Consider the following 14,928-nt stretch of genomic DNA (forward strand, 5'->3'; position numbering starts at 1 on the left):
GGAAGCAAGTTTTTAATGTGTGAAGTAGGAGTTGGAATCTAGCACAGTAATTGGTTTGTTTTGTTGTTACCACCTCCAATCGTGGCTTCCTTTCCTTTCCTGGTGTAATGCATGTTCTTTGTACTTTTGTCCATTTACTGTATTTATTTTTCCCGATTTTAACTATAAAATGGTGATTTTCTTAAGTGAAAATGTCAGTACCCCTAAACATTTTTTTCTTTTAGGAAAAAAAAAAACCACTGGATGTATTTGTCTGGGAGTAAGACCCATTGAACCCAGTGAGGCTTGCTTCTCAGTAGATATGCATAGTATTGCACATTTAGTTGACTTTAGATCCTGTTGAGAATCAGTGGGGAAATCTAGTCACTTACAGAGCAATTCTAACTGCCCACTGGCTTTTTGGTGTGGTGGATGCTGGTGCTCCCAGTGCTCTGCCACTCACAGTGGCAGAGGAAAAAATGGGAAGGCGGGCAGATTGGTCCCATGGCAACTGGTGCCAGCTATGAGAGAAACTCTGGACCCACTCCTGCCCCTTCCTTATCCTTGGAACAGCTGATTTGGGAGCTTAACACTAGGGGGGGGGCTGCTGTCCACCTTCACATTTGGCAAGAGTACAGCTACACTGCCAGAAGTGTGGTGCCTTCACTCAATTCAAACTTCCCACAGCTTGAGGGTGTGTGTGGATTGCATCCCTAGTCAGTTTCAGTTAAATATAAGTTCCAGTTCCACCAACCTTCACTTGCATGGAGCATCTAGAACCCTAATCTTCCAGGGTTCTAAGCTGTACAATGACTCTCCACAAATGCATGTGTGCACTTCAGAAGTTTGAGACTGATATGTGGGGTAGGTTGGCACACTTATTTCACACTGTGTGAATTAGTTTTATTCACGAGTAGAATGTATAAGGAGGGCTTCACTTCCTCTAGACTGGGGATCTGAAAACTTGAATTCCCCAAACATTTTGACAGCCTTAAGTTTGATCTGGAGAAACCAAAGGACAAAATCTGTGTTCATCAAATACACATACGTGGTCCTTGCGCTATTGTTAACTTTTGATGGAAGACAAAATAGCCTTTGCTGTCAGTGTAATCTTGTAAGAATGGAAAAGCCTTCAACCATAAGTGGAAATCTATAGTGTGAAATCAGAGAGTTGGAAGTAATTGTTCTGTGACCAGAACACCTCCTAAGAGCAGACAAAATTATGAACATGGAAGGGAACAAAGATTGGTGATGAAATTAAATGAAGAATTAAAGAAGGGGGGGGAGTGATTTTTCAGAAAAGTCTGTGTTCCTTAAACTAAACAGTAAATCCTAACCTGGCATTTGCAAAATTCAATACATCATTGCTACAGTTGTATATGCAACCAAACTGAACTATATAATATCTAGTTCTTTCCTTCCTTTTTGCTCAGTTCTTTGAAGGACTGGAGCAGATTTACATAAAGTTTATTTACAGTTTCCTCCTCCCCCCCCAAAAAAAAATTCCTCACACCAGCCCTCAAAATAGGATATATATATATTTAATATTTTATTGTGAAAGTCTCAACTTTTTCTGAAAGAAGGAATAGTAAAGCACCAGTCTCAAGGAGCCCTCAGTCATAGCAAAGAGAATAATTTCATCAGGCTCAATCTTCTAGTGCCTGTAATGTTTCCTCTGGTTCCAATTCCATTTAAAACACAGGCTTACAGATGCACCAGAAGATTTGGGTTTCAGCCATAATAGGAATCAATGTCCTTGAGTTAAGGTCCTACTGTACGTGCCACCCCTCTGAGAGGTGTTTACTAAAAATATAAAATAAAAGGCCGGAGGTAAATTGTACCAGAGCTGACAAACACTCAACATCTGGCTTTCGACAGCCCCCCTACTGTTTGTTTATTTCCCGCTCAAACAGTTTGGCATACAAAATTATAGACAGGAGACCCCTGAGTAACTCTAATTTAAATCAATATCTGAGGCAAATGCTGATTTGTATTTGACGTGAAATGGGCCAAAGCATTCATATTGGCTAAAGCCATGGTCTGTTTGGTCTCTGCCACTTGACTTTCAATTGTGTCGGTAACATATAACTTTTGGGGGCACTGAGCGAATCCATTTTGTGCTTATCCTGAGAGATGCATGACATTGGCTGTGTTTAAACTTTTTAATCAAATCTAATGTCTCCCTGAAATTCCCTCCATGCCTTGTTTTGCCTCATTGTGAACACAGAAAAGTAAATTCAGCTTTTCCCAGGTAGTTATCTTTCTACAAGTCTGATCATGTCGAGTCTCCTCTTATTATAATTTCCCATACTTTATCTTTGGCTCTCTGTTGCATAAAGATGCCCTGATTAGCACAAGATTTATTGTGGTAACCTATGTGTGTCGAATATCAACAATATGGATAATGGGTAGGGGCTTTTTTGGTTGTTGCTCAAATTCCCACAACCGTTTACATTAACTCTGAGCCATTTCTTCCTAAATGGAACAATAAGGATCTGTGAAATTGCGTTGAGCCGTGATTGAATTCTCTCATAACGATGCTTTCGTTCAGCCACCTCCAACTGTGAATGAAAAGAATCCAAATCTAGAGTGAGATCTGACATCACATTTTTCAACTAACCGATGGCTCCTGGAATGAGCAAGTGAGAAGAGGGAAAGCAAACAGAAATACAATTTCCCCTGAAAAGAGACCTCAACTCTGAACTGAAGAAAAAGTTAAGTGCTAAGAAAATAATGGTCTTCGTTGCATTTGTTTTCTGGTGGGGAAAACTTTTCCCCAGAGGTCATGGGTAAAAAAGGAAGATAATATTGGTGAAATGCAGGAGTTCTAATGTTTGTCTTCTTCTCTATTGACCGCCAGAGCATCATCATGACAGGATGCAAAGTGGTGACGATTTTGGATATTGTGATTAAAGAAAAAGGTTGATTGTTTCCTGACTCATCCTGCATTGAAACCGAGAGGCAAGGCAAAACACATGACGCTTCACCTCAGTAAATACGATAAACTAATAAATAAATTCAGCCTGTGAATATGCAGCCTGAGAGCCACATTTCATGTTTGGGAAATTTTCAGAGGCAATATGTCAATTACTGTATAGATAGGACTAGAGGCAAGAGCTGGAGGTGATGGATGTTACTCTTGCCATTGTTCATTCCAAGCACACAAAGCCAGCTGTTTTGTGTTTTTTAAAAAAATCATTTTTATTTGATTTTACAATACAAAATTATTTTTAAAAAATCGAGTACATAACCATATACAGAGTTTCCTCCAAATCTCAGGACTTTGCCCCACCCCTTCCCTGGAGTCCCATTTTAAACATTAAAAACTGTGAGGAGAATCAGAACTTACAGGGTTAAACAGTTCTGTGTGACGTCTCACATTCTGAGGCGTGGTTTGGTTCACATACGGGAATTTTTCTTTGTGTGTGAGTTTTCCTTTCGTTTTTGGCTGAGAGACGAAAGAATGTCCGCTCTCTCGCCGGGCTGATTTATGATGTTTTTCTTCTCATTAAAGGCTGTTAGAGATTAGCAAGAAGCCTGCGTTCAGTCTGATTTATTATCCACACACAAGGCAACACTTTCTACCGCTGCAGAACTCTGCTACGAACTCTGCTAAGAGGTTCAAGTTTTTCCTATCGGCACAAGCATCCATCAGCACAGGGGAAGTGTGCCGGGCGCCATCTTATCTCAACAAAAACTGCATATTCTTCTGCACTCTAACTATTATATCAATCCATATTTTCCATGGTAATTGTTACACTACAAGTGAAATCAAAATCCTGCCAATGTTTCCATCCTCTTACAGAGGTCTCTTGGATAAGTTATAAAATTTTCCCATTCTATTGTAAAGTTTTTGTCCTCTTGGTTCCTGAGTTTTCCAGTCAACTTTGCCATTTCAGCATAGTCCATCGCTTGGTTTGCCATTCTTCTCTGGTTGGGACTTTGTCTTCTTTCCATCTCTGGGCTAACAGCATTCGATTGGCTGTTGTTCCATACATAAAAAGTCTTTTCTGGTTCTTTGGAACGTCAGTACTTGTAATTCCTAATAAAAACACTTCCGGTTTTTTTAAACAAAAGTTATTTTAAACATTTGTTTTCATTTCACTGTATATCATCTCCCAGAAAGCTTTTGCCTCCTTACTGGTCCACCACATATGATAGAAGGTACCTTCTTTTTCTTTACATTTCCAGCAGGTATTTGTACTTGTCCTATACATTTTTGCCAACTTAGTAGGAGTCGAATACCACCAGTACATCATTTTCATGTACAGTGGTACCTCGGGTTGCAAACACCTCGGGTTACAAACACTTCAGATTACAGACTCCGCTAACCAGGAAGTAGTACCTTGGGTTGTGAACTTTGCCCCAGGATGAGAACAGAAATCGTGTGGTGGTGGTACGGCGGCAGCGGGAGGCCCCATTAGCTAAAGTGGCACCTCAGGCTAAGAATGGTTTCAGTTTAAGAAAGGGCCTCTGGAATGAATTAAGTTCATAACCCGAGGTACCACTATACAGTGGTACCTTGGGTTACAGGCGCTTCAGGTTACAGACTCCGCTAACCCAGAAATAGTACCTCAGGTTAAGAACTTTGCTTCAAGATGAGAACAGGAATTGTGCGGCGGCAGTGGGAGGCCCATTAGCTAAAGTGGTACCTCAGGTTAAGAACAGTTTCAGGTTAAGAATGGACCTCCAGAACGAATTAAGTTCTTAACCTGAGGTACCACTGTAATTCTCTTTCACAAAGCCAGCTGTTTGTAATCATTCACACACCTCTTCATTCTCTACCCAGATGATGAAAAGTTAAGCAAGATAAAAAGCATTTAAGAAGGGCATGGGGATGTCCAGTGGACATGGCCTAGAGAGGGAACTTGGAGAGTCCTTAGAGCCAAACAGAGAAGCTGAGTGTTCCCTACCCATAACATATGGCAATGTATTCTGTGGATTGTGGGCAAACATTCATTTAGCCTTGTTCACAGACTGTGACTAATATATTAAAGAACAAGTAACCTATGCATAATGGTCCACAACATTTCTTTTTTCCCTATTCTTCTCAAGAAGGGGAAAAGGCATGCCCAAACCAAATTTCTAATTCAAGAAAGCACATCTTTCCAGGCATGAATTAGCATTGTTGCCATCTCTTTTATGAGTTTTGATTCTCATTAGAGATCATTACTCTCTTGAGATAACGTACATCTCGCAGACAATCTAAGCGATGCCTCCTCAACCTTGATTGCAGTTTTTGTATTCCCAAATTATTGTCTGTGCACCAAGATCGATTAAGAATATAAAAAAGGGATAAAAAGCCTATGGTCTTGCACGACAAATTGCCTCTAAATTGTCTTGTGGATAAAATAACAATGAGGATCAACTTCTCCTTTCATTCTCGAGTGGGTTTAAAGTTGAACAGAAAAATCTGACTTGCATTAACCTCCAGCTGATAGAGAAGAGTGGAGGTAATGAACATTTTTAAGGCATTGTAATGTTTCATAATACATGTTTATGTGCTGATATAATAGCTTAAGATAAGAATATTTAATAATGTGTAAAAATGCACCTTTCTCTTTATAGCATTGAATTTGTAATACATTCTGAAATGAGGGACTATCATGAGCATAAGCTTCACATAATTGCAGTGTTATCATATTTATTTCAGTTAGGAATTGGAAGTTTCTGGTTATTGTTTCAGACTTAAATGTTTACTGCAGGGTTTGGAGCAATTGCGGAACAGTGAACAAATGCACAAGAAAGAATGCAAAAACAAACAAATGAATGAATGAATGATAGCATAATTCAATTAATCAATTAAGGAAGAATTCATTCATGTTGTTGTATGAGTTCTGCACAATTAATGGCTATTTTCATAAATGGCTCAAGACAGTGGAGAGAAAGGGAAGAAGCTTGTGGCCTCTCTCTCAAGACCAGAACTGCAGCTGGGGTATAATAAAATTGACCTTGCCACTTAGCAGGATAAGACAAAGTTGTTAATTCTTAAATGACTAAATACTAGGTGAACAGTTATCTGGACCATACAGCATCGGCCACATTTGGTTCAGGAATATCTAATGGATCATATTCTCCCATACCAGATTGCCCACTGTCTAAGTTCTGGGGGAGTGTCCCAAAATAAAGGCTTTTTAATAATAATAATATATTATTTATACCCCGTCCATCTGGCTGGGTTTCCCTAGCCACTCTGGGTGGCTTCCAACCAAATATTAAAAACAATACGGCATCAGACATTAAAAACTTCCCTAAACAGGGCCACCTTCAGTTGTCTTTTAAAAGTAAAATAGTTGTTTATTGCCTTGACATCTGCTGGGCGGGTGTTCCACAGGGCAGGCGCCACTACCGAGAAGGCCCTCTGCCTGGTTCCCTGTAACCTCAATTCTCACAGTGAGGGAACCACCAGAAGGCCTTCAGCACTGGATCTCAGTGTCCGGGCAGAACGGTGGGGGTGGAGACGCTCCTTCAGGTATGCAGGACCAAGGCCATTTAGGGCTTTAAAGACCAGCATCAACACTTTGAATTGTGCTTGGAAACATACCGGGAGCCACTGTAGGACTTTCAAGACTGGTCTTATATGGTCTCGGCGGCCGCTCACAGTCACCAGTCTAGCTGTCTAATTTCTGGATTAGTTGTAGTTTCTGGGTCACTTTCAAAGGTAGCCCCACATAGAGCGCATTGCAGTAGTCCAAGCGAGAGATAACTAGAGCATGCACCACTCTGGCGAGACAGTCTGCGGGCAGGTAGGGTCTCAGCCTACATACCAGATGGAGCTGATAAACAGCTGCCCTGGACACAGAATTGACCTGTGCCTCCATGGACAGCTGTGAGTCCAGAATGACTCCCAAGCTGCACACCTGGTCCTTCAGGGGCACAGTTACCCGATTCAGGATCAGGGAGTCCTCCACAACAGCCTGCTCCCTGTCCCCCAAGAACAGTACTTCTGTCTTGTCAGGATTCAACCTCAATCTGTTAGCTGACATCCATCCTCCAACCACCTCCAGACACTCACACAGGACCTTCACTGCCTTCACTGGTTCTGATTTAAAAGAGAGGTAGAGCTGCGTCCACATATTGATGAACACCCAACCCAAACTCCCTGATGATCTCTCCCAGCGGCTGCATGTAGATGTTAAAAAGCATGGGGGAGAGGATAGAACCCTGAGGCACCCCACAATTGAGAGCCCAGAGGTCTGAACACTCATCCCCTACCACCCTTGCAATACCCTTGCATCGTAAAACACAAGTTGTCCCCTCTCTTGTTATCCTCTGCTGGAAGACGTACATACATACATACACACACACACACACACACACTCATGTGTGTGTCAGGCTTTGCCCTTGCCAATTTGATATCTTATCTGGAGATAATTGTTTTATATGTCTTGGCTGCTTCTGCAGTCTGCCGCACAATATTGTATTTGACAATACTGTTGTTGATTGTGAAATTGTAACCTATTTCTTGTAAGCTGCTTTAAGTGATAGAGGCACATGAGAGAAGCAGTGTGAGGAGAGACCTGGCTAGGACACAGGCTCATGTTTCACAGTAGGCCATAAAATGAGCCCTTGGTGCCCTAACCCGCTGGGTCACTGTTTTACCGAAAACCCGATGTTGTGTGATTCACTCCCAAGTGCCGCCAAATGCTGATAAAAGGCCCCCTGGAATGTTTGGCGCTGAAAACCATATGTTTCACAGCAATCCACAAAATGAGCCCTAGGCGCCCTAACATGCGAGGTTACAGTTTTGCCAAAAATCTGACGGCATCAGAATTACTCCAAAGGAGAGCCAAAGGCTTGCCAAGGGCCGCCTGCAATGGTTGGCCATGAAAACCCCACGTTTCCCAGCACCCCACAAAATTAACCATCACTGCTCTAACCAGCGGGGTCACCTTTTCGCCAAACATCCGATGTCATCCAATTCACTCCCAAGTGGCGCCAAATGCTGAAATAAGGCCCCCTTCAACATTTGGCATTGAAAACCCCATGTTTCACGGAGGTTCAGAAATAAAAAAATTCCTTCCTGTAGCACCTTAAAGACCAACTAAGTTAGTTCTTGGTATAAGCTTTCGTGTGCATGCACACTTCTTCAGATACACTTCTGTTTCAGTGTATCTGAAGAAGTGTGCATGCACACGAAAGCTTATACCAAGAACTAACTTAGCTGGTCTTTAAGGTGCCATGCTAGAGTTCTGCCCATTTTTGCAGTCCCAAGCAGGCAGGGGGGCGGGGAAACCAAAAAACCAGGAGGCTTATTAAGTGAACTGGTAAGTCACTATATATAGTTGTTGGTCTCCATTCAGAGTGGTGGGTAACAGGTTCCACAGATCTCCGCTAGCGGCAAAAGAACAGGCTAACTTTGGAAGCTTTCAAATACTCTGCACTGGAAATCCTTAAGATAACGAGTAAAACCTCTCTTTGGGGGTGACTTAAATATACACATCCTGTCTCAGGGCAATGTGATGGACTGATGATTATGGAGGTTCCTTCCAGTTCTGTGACAGTGAAGTTATGACTAAATTACTAATGGACTGAAAACCTTTTCCAGCCCATTAACACCTACAGTAATGTACTGAACAGCCTGCAGGGCTTTCCAACCAGCTTTGTACATTTGGAGACGGTGCTGTTTGTGTCTCTCATGAGGAGCAAATGGACCTTACATTTTTTCATGGCTGGTGTGGTGTTGGTTCCCTCGCTGCATGATGAGTGCGCTATGTGTTTTGGGTTTAGGATCCCTACGATGTGAAGAGAAAATGCTTCTCTAGTCGGTAGTGTTGACGTCACCTTTCAAAATGCTCAAGACCAGATAGGTTGTGTTACTGTAGTGATAACATTTATTATTTGGGGCAAAGTTAAAATGCCACCCTAATTTTACTGCACCACCTGCATGGAGCAATGGCAGAGACATTTTAAAACTGGGAGGAGGAGTGAAGTTGGTGCAAAACTCACCCCCCCCCCGCAGAGTTCTGCAGAAAATCCTATTTTAGCCAGATGGGCAGGGTGTAATAATAAAATGATTATTATTGTTATTATTAACGTCATGTCGTTCCATCATTTGCCCCCAAATTGCACACAAATTTAAAGATAAAAGTTCTTTATATTTTGGATCAAAATTAGACCAGGCTGGGAAACCTTTTTTAGTCTAAAGCTCACATTTGCTCATGGAGAACTTTTTGGGGACCACACACAAGTAGTAAAAGAAAAGAAAAGGAAAAGGACCCCTGGACAGTTCAGTCCAGTCAAAGGTGACTATGGGGTTGCGGCACTCATCTCGCTTTCAGGCTGAGGGAGCTGGTGTTTGTCCACAGACAGCTTTCCGGGTCATGCCACCAGCATGACTAAACTGCTTTTGGCACAACGGGACACTATGACGAGTGCCAAAGTGCACAGAAACATGGTTTACCTTTCCACCGCAGTAGTGGTACCTATTTATCTATTTGCACTGGCATGCTTTCGTATTGCTAGGTTGGCAGGAGCTGGGCCAGAGCACCAGGAGCTCCCCCGTTGTTCGCCCTTTACCTTTTTACTTTTTTTAATGCATGGATTGGAGCGTCTTCATTTGATTGGATGCTGCAATCATTTTGTGCCCTGTGTAATGTTGTAACATACATCTACATGGCTTTGCTTGATTTGGAAGGGGCAGAGGGAGAGGACCTATGAGTACCGGTTATGCACTCTGTCAGGCAAAGTGTATAAAGGATGATCCAGCCCAAAGGACCATATTTTGCCAACAGAAAAAGCACACTCATTTTACTTGAATGAAGCTATTTTCTACTAAGCATTTGCCAGGTCCTAAAGGACAAGGAATGGAACAGCAGTAAGAGATTCAAGCGGAAATTAAACTTACCGTTCATGTGGGTGGGGAAGATATGAAAATGAAAGGGTATCTTCCAAGGGGCTTAAGAGTGGGGGAGCTGTATGCATCACCAGTTATAACAGATGGTCAATCCAGCACAAAAGCTGATGTGTTGTCACTGAGAAAACATTTACTTCTGTCGTAGTTGTCTGCTGTCCAAAACCATGGTGGCGGTTAGTCATCACCTTCCAGAAGCTGCTGTCACCGAATCAATGATGTTTCTGCCCATGAAACATAAATTGCCGTCACTGCTTAAGTATCGTGGGATGAAATTGGATCAAGACAATGAACACCAGCAAGCTCTGTTGCTGGAACCTATCCCTTTTGATCCAGTAAGTGACAGATGCACTTTGTGAACATTCCTTGCTAACGAAACCTGTCAAAACATGGGTGATTTCTTCAAATCTCTCTAAAGATGTAAGGAACATCAGACTCTAAATGCAGGATGCTTTTGTTTTACCTTAGGCGGAAGGCAGACATCAGAATTTCAAAGGACAAGGGTTCCTCCGGTCTGCATCAAACGTTTCAGTTCAGCAAAATGTTCACATGTCTTTCATTGCTATCAGCACGATAAGCATGCAGGTTTAAAAAATGTCAGCCTAGCAGATCAGCTCAGTTCTGGAAGCGCATCCTGTCTCTTAAACAAGCAATATTCCCAGGTCTTCTTCCCTCATTTACAGGCTGCAAATTGCAGATGAATTCAAACATGAGACCGGATTCAATGGTACTTGTAGAAAGAAGGATTAATGTTTTGCTACAGAATGACACACCAGCTGTTTTTGTGTGGGGAGGGTTGAAGCAGCGGTGAGGTTGGCATTGTGCAAACTTAAGAGGCATGCCAGTCTGGTCTTTCCGCCAGAGTGTATTTGCACTTTGCTGGACTTGCTGTCACTTCACCCTTATCCTCTCCCTCTTGGTAAACTGCAGTACAATGAAAATGGGAGATCAGGTAAGCCCTGCTGCTGTGGGTGGCACTGTGGTCTAAACCACCGAGCCTCTTGGGCTTGCTGATCAGAAGTTTGGCGGTTCGACTCCCCATGACAGGGTGAACTTTCCATTTCTCTGTCCCAGCTCCTGTCTACCTAGCAGATTGAAAGCACACCAGTGCAAGTAGATAAATAGGTACCGCTGCGGCGGGAAGGTAAACAGTGTTTCTGTGCACTCTGGTTTCCTTCACAGTGTCCCATTGTACCAGAAGTGGTTTAGTCATGCTGGCCACATGACCCAGAAAACTGTCTGTGGACAAAGTGCCAGTTCTCTCGGCCTGAAAGCAAGATGAGCGCCACAACCCCATAGTCGCCTTTGACGGGACGTAGCCTTCCAGAGGTCCTTTAACTTTCTTTTTTTTTAACCACCTGCTACTGCTGAGATACCTCTATTTCTTTCCTGTGTTTGATGGTCTCCTAGCCTCTCTTTTGAATTAAAATACTGAAAATTTATTGTTGTAGATAAGTGACCTAAAACAAAAGAATTTTGAAGAAAACCAGTAGCTGGAGGTGCAAGCAGTTGCTAATTTGAGACCATCCAATGATGGTGATGCACAGCAAAAATTCAGATCAGCATCATACTGATCTGTATGTGCTTTTGAATGATGAAGATGATGGACAATTAAGCTAACTGCAAGTAGAGTAGTGTACATGCAACATGCAGCAACTATTCATTTCTCCATGGTGAAAACTGCCAATCTGCTCTCACAGATAAATATCCCAAATATGCAAGGTTACAAATGCACCATTGTTGAAATATCTGCCCAATTGAAACAAAAGATTCAGCGCATTTCTATGGTCAGCTGCATAGTGGACTCTCAAAATTCTCTGGCTAAGGAGAGGTTTTTGAAAACGCCGTTAAATAGGCTGAGAATCCAGTGGCAATCAGACAGTCTAAAGCAATACAAATGTGCAATTGAAACGAAAGTGGTTTCAATCCATCAAGCACTTTTGCTGACACATCAAGCAAGCCCTTTCCTGCCCTAGTGTTGCTGAACTTTTCCAGATGAATCCCAACGAGGATGGAGATAAGTGTTTGCAGTCAATTGTGAGTTACACTGGGAGTGTACTAAATTTAGATTACCTTTTCTCAAAACCCACTGGCAAACATCAGCTCGTATAAACTTAGTTAATCAGATGTTTGCATGGTAAACCACAGCCAACAAAAAACTCAACTGGTGGTATGCTCTCTTGCCCATTTCAAGATAATGAGCACAATTCTTGAGCCAAAAAAACACAGAGAGTAACAAACAGAATATGCATCAGGATACTTGGGAGTTGTGTCCAGTTGGCAGAGCAAGTCTATCCTTTATTCATCTTATTCCAGTGCTGGATTGCATAATCATGATTTAAGCAAACTTGAATGACTGTTCCTGCCCCCTACCTTTTTATAAACAGCAAACACAAGTTCAAATGATTCATTTTGGGTCAACCTTGTGTGCTTCTCCAACATTAGAGAAAGCAGAGTTTGGAAGGAATGACATCACGATTGTAGGATTTTACCGGAAAGACTTTTACAACTTGCTTAGTATGGGAGTTTGGGTGCTGTATATGAAAAACCTTAAAGTTACACATTAAAATTTAAAATCTAATAACAAGATCTGATGATGTTAAGGATTAACCTACATGAAATGATTAAAGGGAAGCTTTTAAAGGGATTCCCGTTCATGAAAATGAATGCACCACAAATTTATCTTTTTCTAAAAGAATGAAAGGGTCATTAGGTGTTATTGTAAGTAACGGAAAATGTCCAAAAGATGCCTATCTGTGATAATAATGGAAAAATAGGGCGTGCAGGAGGGGGAGAAAGGATCTAGAATACTGAAGAGGCAAATATGGTAGTATAAAAACTGTGAGTCTCAAATTTGTTTCCAGGTAGTGGCCTCTCATTTTGCATTATAATTAGGACTAGATGAATAGCCATTATGGACATGAAAATGTTTCCAAACTTTCCCCTTTGTATCTGTTGCTTGTTATTTACGATTCTTTTGGTTTCATTTTCCATTATTCATTATGTTGCTTTCTTAGGTGCTACAGATGAGTTAGGAACTGAATCCATTTTGACATTCCATTTTTTTAATTCATTGCACTCATTTTGGCCCTAGTTTTGATTTGTTTTTTAAAGGTTCCTGTAGCTCCCTTCCTCTCCCCACCCCCGGCAAACAAATAGGCAGCAATTAATGATGGGGGGGGGGGGGGATTTAATCACTGGTTGCTGGAATGTAGGCACTGTTATTCTGCATTGAACATGAATCAGCTATCCAAACGTTTCAAAAGAGTATAAAAGGAAAATCTGAAATTTAGATATGGGCCTTAGATATGGATCCAGGCTATGGGTCAAAATGCATCACTTGGCTTCCTTGATATTGAGAAATCATGTGTCTGATGTAGAGAATGATTCTCTTCCCCACAAATTACCCTTAATTTATATAAACTTTTCTATAAGCTCTCCAATCCTGAAAGTTTTTCCTGAAAGACGATCCCCTGCTGCACCGGGGGGGGGGGGGGACAGAACCATTTAGAATGAACAATTATCTTCCAGCATTTTCCCGTTTCTGCCCTCAAAGACTTTAGTCATGACAAGAAAGGACCTGTTCAGTGATGGCTTTGGGATGTTCTCCCTTGGAGAGTGCTTTCATGTATTTCTGCTCTCAGGTGGAGACTTCTAAAGCCATGGGTAGGCAAACTAATGGCTTAAAGCTATGGTTTTCCCAGTAGTGATGTATGGAAGTGAGAGCTGGACCATAAAGAAGGCTAATCGCCGAAGAATTGATGCTTTTGAATTATGGTGCTGGAGGAGACTCTTGAGAGTCCCAGGAACTGCAAGAAGATCAAACCTATCTATTCTTAGGGAAATCAGCCCTGAGTGCTCACTGGAAGGACAGATCCTGAAGCTGAGGCTCCAATACTTTGGCCACCTCATGAGAAGAGAAGACTCCTTGGGAAAGACCCTGATGTTGGGAAAGATTGAGGACAAAAGGAGAAGGGGATGACAGAGGACGAGATGGTTGGACAGTGTTCTCGAAGCTACTAACATGAGATTGACCAAACTACAGAGGCAGTGGAAGACAGGAGTGCCTGACGTGCTCTGGTCCATGGGGTCACAAACAGTTGGACACGACTAAATGACTAAACAACAAGAAGGCAAACTAAGGCCTGGGGGCTGGATCCAACCCAATCGCCTTATAAATCTGGCCTGTGGATGGTCCGGAATCAGCATGTTTTTACATGAGTAGAATGTGCCCTTTTATTTAAAATGCATCTCTTGGTTATTTGTGGGGCCTGCCTGGTGTTTTTACATGAGTAGAATGTGTGCTTTTATTTAAAGTGTATCTCTGGGTTATTTGTGGAGCATAGGAATTCATTCATTCCCCCCCCCCAAAAAAAATATAGTCCAGTCCCCCACAAGGTCTGAGGGACAGTGGCCCGGCCCCCTGCTGAAAAAGTTTGCTGACCCCTGTTTTAAGCATCCAATCCCTTGTTATATTCTGGCATGCATGCCATTTTAATGCTGTTAGTTGAGATCAAACTCCCACCCCCCACCCCCCCAAAAAACCCCTGTATGTTCTGTACATTAATTGGATACTTTACTTATATGGCAATAATAACCCTAAAATATTATTCAGAGTTGACTGACATCATAGTTTGATGGGTGGGTGGAGGGACAGAGAGAAATAATCAATTTGGCAGGGACATCAGACCACCATATATGGGGATGAAAGAGGAAAATCCACAGAGCACTTAAAAATATACAATACTGTGAAAAGGAGTAAAATGTTTGTTCTATATAGGCAGCTAAGGTTTGCTGTCAAAATATTGCAATTTATTGCAATTTAAATGCATATCAGCATTTGGAAAAGATGTTGTATAATGCCACTAATGGCAGCTAGTTAATGGAGAGCAGTGGAGTGTAAAATATGTTCATTATTGAAAAGGTTGTCTTTGGCCTTCAAAATCTCAAAATGAGTTACCCAAAGTGGTTGATTGCATTGGGGTAGTGGAAGAATAAGCATCTGAAAGCATTTCTCACAAAAAGCGTCCTTTCGTTTCAGCAGTTGACAGCATATTGGCTTCGAAAATATTTGCGTTCTTTTATGAAGGTGCTTA

General features: G+C 41.9%; 2 long non-coding RNA genes across 3 annotated transcripts in view; both read left to right on the plus strand.

Annotated features, from left to right (window-relative positions):
- The window catches only part of LOC308475985, an 828,107-nt gene that overhangs the window by 291,423 nt on the left and 521,756 nt on the right, over window positions 1-14,928 (plus strand). The window lies entirely within an intron of this gene.
- Window positions 769-3,015, plus strand: LOC308475545. 2 transcript variants are annotated; one of them, XR_013985299.1, is made up of 3 exons: window positions 769-843; window positions 2,531-2,693; window positions 2,840-3,015. It is a non-coding gene; the product is annotated as an uncharacterized lncRNA (long non-coding RNA). The 2 variants fall into 2 exon arrangements; XR_013985300.1 differs by having other exon boundaries at window positions 776-847.

Source organism: Podarcis pityusensis (assembly GCF_964106645.2).
Source record: "Podarcis pityusensis genome assembly, chromosome: 4".
NCBI classification, from domain to species: domain Eukaryota; kingdom Metazoa; phylum Chordata; class Lepidosauria; order Squamata; family Lacertidae; genus Podarcis; species Podarcis pityusensis.